The sequence below is a fragment of the Onychostoma macrolepis genome, chromosome 01, assembly GCF_012432095.1.
Source record: "Onychostoma macrolepis isolate SWU-2019 chromosome 01, ASM1243209v1, whole genome shotgun sequence".
Taxonomy (NCBI): Eukaryota; Metazoa; Chordata; class Actinopteri; order Cypriniformes; family Cyprinidae; genus Onychostoma; species Onychostoma macrolepis.
Window position 1 is genome coordinate 8,125,764 of NC_081155.1, and position 5,588 is coordinate 8,131,351.

The window sequence follows — 5,588 nt, forward strand, 5'->3', positions numbered from 1 at the left end:
AGATGAGTTTGAGTGTTTCTTTCCTGGTTACATGTTTAACATCATTCTCTCAGATGAATGTGACAGAGACGCCCATTTCCTCTGAGAGAGAGATAATAATAAAAGAGAAGTGATGATAATGCATATTCACATAAACATGCAAGACTCGTGGACATTTGAAAATTCAGCTTTGTTTTCAAAGCATTATTTGAGAGATTTCTACAAAAATATCGATCTAGAATTTTTATTCAGACTAGAATCTCAAACACTATATAAGTAATTAAGACAGTTGCTGTGTCCCAATTCGCCTACTTATACTATGCCCTAAAAGTATGTACTCTTTTTGTGAAGAAAAAGTACATACTTTTGAGTATGTATCAGAATAGTAGGCAAGCTTTGGGACAAACTACTTCGTCATAGCTGTGTCTTTAAAGGATGCTCTGTTGCTTAGTTACGTGCATCCTGTAACTGTTTAAACTGCCCTGTCAATCATCTTGTCACAGTTAACTTCATCCACATTTCGTTTAATTTGATTTCATACCGTATTGGAGAGAAATAAAGAAGCACATCGCGGGTCTTTCATGTCAAGAACCCTGCTCATGTGTCTGCATAATGATGCATTTGAAAGTTAATGACCAAATGTATCATTATAAAAGTTCACAGCCCAGTCAACACGTGAGATCACGCGACGGTCACAATGATGTCACACCATTCTCATAAGGTGATAATCCCAGTGTGAGTAATATGTGAACTCGTTGTGAATTCAAAATGTTGAGCAGGTTAAGAGGAGGCAGTTCAAATATCAGTCACCGGGGGGGCATTCTACTTCCTGTTTCTCAACACTATCACAGAGATATCACAGTGCTCTCACATGATGAGCTCATGAGTGCACGCCCAGCTAACAGATTTCTGTTATAAGAACCTTCTCCAAACATACAACTGACTTCCAGACACAGCCTTCGATTAAATCAACTTAAATAAAAGAAGACATTAAATCTCTGATAATCTCAGCAGAGAATGATTAAACAACTCCACAAACAGCATCACCAGCTTCACTCATTACTAACCAGACTGACTTTATTTCTGATATCTACAAAAGCGCTTATTGAGAATTAGATGTTTTATTGTTTTGTTTGATGTTACCATCAACGTGATTAGTGTTTGCTTTAGTTGGGCTCTTGACCCTTAACTTTATAACATTATGTTTTTGGGGGGGCTGCTGTAGCTGTGTTTGTAAAGCACATTTGTTATGGCAAGAAATACCAAAAAGAGACTGTAACCAGGTGATATTGGTTTGTTGATGTTAGCAAAATATGCAGTATGCAGTCTTTGTGAGATGTTATTAGTGTAAAATTTTAATTATAACAGCTTTTTGATTATACAGTTTTGGATCAAAATTATGAAGCATTTTAAAAGCATGATAAGTCACAAACTTTCTAAACTATGGTGTCATTCAAAAACAAAGAGAGACATCAAGAATCTGTTTATGAATCTCAACAATGGTGACAATCAAAAGCTTCATGCTGCAATGCATGCTGGGTACCTAGTCTCTGTGCATTGAGTGCACTTTGACCTCACATTAGTATGAGCACACAGTGAGGGTGCTGTGAGGTTACACTTTTAGCTCACTGTTACCTCACATTGTGACCTCATCATGAGTATCCTGGGAGCTCATGGTGACATCACTGTGAGATCAAATTGTTGATTGGGAGTGTTACTGCAGATGACATATAACGTGGATAACATTAAATACTTTTTTTTTTTCATCAGATTAGACATTGATTATTTATCAATCAAATCCCTTTCTCTGTCTGTCGGTCGTAGTTTGTAGTTTTTTAACACTTTTTATGCGTGTTTGTTATTCTGATCGAATCCTCGTCCACAGCGCAATGTGTTGTGGGCAATATTAGCCGTTAGAGTGTGCATCGATCTGCACTTCGAATTCTAACCAGAAGTAGTAAGCCATCCGGGAATCTTTGGCAAACTTTTTTTTCATACTATGATTTGGGACATACTAATTCTATTTTCGAATACTATTTAGGACGCATAGTATGCGAATTGGGACGCAGCAAGTGACATCTAGTGGACACATGTGCAAGCATCAACTGTTACCATGGTGACCAAATAAGCACATTGATTGATTACAATAGCTGTGAAATCAAAATTCACTGTTCCTTTTCATGGCACATTGCAGTATTTATTATAAACAATTTGTCTGTGCATATCATTTTATTTATCTATTTATTTAACACTAGAACCGCCACAGGGGTAAATTTTTCCCTTTGCTGTTTTTCAAATGTACATGCAGGTTTTCAATAAAACACTCAAGTCTCTCAGTCATTTACTTTTGCTAAAATTGTGTAATTTACAATCACCTGGTGTTAAAAATTGTTGAGATAAAACCAGATCAAAAAACGAGGCATTTATACCTATCAGTGCCGCGTGGGTCAAATTTACCCACTATAATGCATGTATTTTCACGCTGTCATTTTCGCGCCCCTAATATTTAAACATTGTGCATTGCTGCTAGACAATGCCTTTCACTGAATTAGCAGTTATCGGTTTCATAAATAAAGTCATAATGGATAAAAGAAGGCGATTTATGGATGCCGAAGAGATATTAGAAGCTCTAAATACCATGAGTGATGGAGAGTCTGATGGTGGTGAGATCAGTGATTCAGTGAGTCCTGACTGAATTAGACTGACTGAGTCTGTACTTCAGGACAGGATTGCTACTATAGTTACAGAGGTTGAGCATCAATAAACTTTGCATGTAAAATAATTTTCTTTAGTCAGTCATCTCCCACAGTTGCGGAGAGTGCCCTATTGGCAGAGGCTATTTACACTAATGCCACCCAAAAACATAAAGAACAAAATAAATAATGTAACCTCAGTGGTACAGCGGATGAGATGCATAGCCGGAGTATTTTTGACGCAAATGACTAGAGTGCGAATCCTCCTTTTACCAGTTCGTTTTTCTCTTTTTTTCTCATCACATCGCAGATTGGAAAGGCATTTATTTTCAGTAAAACCCAAATAAAATTTTCCCAATGAAATGGCATCCATTTAATACATTTGAAAATACACTCTTTTGCAATTCGTATTATTATTGCATACTTTTAAAATACTTTTTCCTACTACAATACTGAGGTGCAAGTATATCACACTATTTCCACTATAGGTATAAATAGCATCTAAATACTGCAAATAAAGTATTTTTTTTTATATGCAAATATCATATATGGATATTTTCACTTAGTGCAAATAGTCACTGCCTCATTATTATGCCTTTTGGCTTGTAACTTTTCTGACTGCCATACACTCAAAAAAATGATTTGGTCTAATTTGCGCCAGTGTTCATGTGTTTCCACACTACAGAGTGTTCAAGTAGAATTGAAGCAGTGCTGGAGTTAAGGAGATAATTATGTGATGATTGATCATTAATGATGAACACCTGCTGTTATCAAGAAGAATCACCGAAGGAAAGAGAAACACAAGAACTACAACTGACTTCAGCCACAGCTGAAGATGAAATCAACTGAAAAAAAAGAAGACATTAAATCTCTCAAGATCTGATTAAACAGCATCAGACTGACCAGATTGACTTTATTTCTGTCAGACTTCTAGAGAAGCTCTTATTGAGAATTAACAGAGGTTTAGATGCTTTATTGTTTTGTTTGAAATCACCATCAAAGAGACCAGTGTTTCCTTTTGTTGGGCTCTTGACCCTTGACATTTTGGTGCTAATATTACGCTGGTTGCTTTAATTGTGTGATCATTTAAAACACACTTAGCTTAACCTCTTAACTGTCACCGTCCACCCTGTGGGACGCCTACCTTTACTTCACTATTTTACAATTAAATCCTAATCTAATCATGACAAACTATATATCGTTGGAAAGGTCTAAGACTCCTAAATAGGTATTTTACCACTTTTTCTGTTAAAAAATTATGTAGGAAAAGTAATAGATTAATTTATGACCAGAGGTGTCAAATCCAGGGTCAGAAAGTAAAAGTCCTGCCATGTGTTTATTCCACCCATGAACTCAGCAGCTGATTTCACCAGAGGAGGAACCAACTCATTCCTTTCAAGTCACAAGCAAGTTTCGAGTCAAATCCCAAGACCTCAACGAGTTGAGGTAATTAAGAGATAATTGAGAGACTAATTAAATGTTGATTGTGCATTAGTGATGAACACCTGCTGTTATTGAGAATTACAGAGGATCAGATGTTGATGTTTTATTGGTTAAAATGATGCCACCATCATGGAGATCAGTGTTTGCTTTAGTTGGGCTCTTGACCCTTTTAGTAACTGAGAATGGATTGCTTTTAAGCAATTGAAATATTGCTTCACAACAAACATTTGCACATTGCTGAATTAAAAGCTTGAGGAAGCAGATGAGCTTACACTTTTGGCTTTTATGTCACTTGAATGAACATCATGAAGGTGTCTCTCTTTGGTTTATTTACTGACGTTCAGCCGTTACAGAACTGCAGGAATTTACTATTAAACAAATGCCATCGTAATATTAAATATTGGAAAAAATTAAGAATTATATTGCTCAGGCTTTTAGACATGAACACTTATCATACGATCCTCAACAGTGGTGACAATAATTATTCATACTGTGGTGTTACCCAGCATGCATTGCAGCATGAAGCATTTTGTTGATTGTCACCATTGTTGAGATTCATACGCTGGTTCTTGATGTCTGTGTGTGTCTGAGTAGGACTGGAGTTTAAATATTTAAATGCATTAGATTTAAAATTCTTTCTCTATAACTGCTACAGCAGTAAATTCATTGCGCACTGTGGTTTCACAGAGTTGTTTATTCAAAAGCAGAACATAAATTAAAAAAATGAAAAATGTTGTATGTGTATATATATATATATATATACACACAGTATATTGGATGCAAACAGGTAAGCACCTGATGATTACCTCATCATATGAAAACAACTAACAGTTGCTCACTGCACAGCACTGATCTCTCCGCTTTACAACAGCACATGCATTGCTACAGAGAGATCTAACACAGGAGTCAAGGGTCAAGAGCCCAACTAAAGCAAACACTGATCTACATGATGGTGGTATCATTTTAACCAATAAAACATCAACATCTGATCCTCTGTGATTCACAGTAACAGCAGGTGTTCATCACTAATGTTACGACCCCGGTCTAGGGTCAGGGAAGGCAACATAAATAAAGAATTCTGAGATCATACTCTGTATTGGTGAATTTATTTTCTTGTTTTTAAATCTCACTTATAGTAACACAGTAAAAAGGCTCTCTCTTCGGGAGTGGGCAAAGCCAAAACAACAAACAAAATATAACACTAACTATGCCCAGGGAGTCTAAATAATCTAAGTAAAGAAAAAAAGAAACAAATGACAGCATTCTTCCCTGACTCCCTACCTAAACCAAAAACAGGAGAAAACGTAGTTTACAATAAAGAAAAACGGCACCCAATCCCTACAGCCTTATTAGTAACAAAAACAAAAGAAAATAAGTTTCATTAAAAAGACAAAATCAGGAAACTATAAATCAACACTATAACAAAGACCAAAGTAAACTCAATTACACACTGCACAAATTATTCACTCAGAA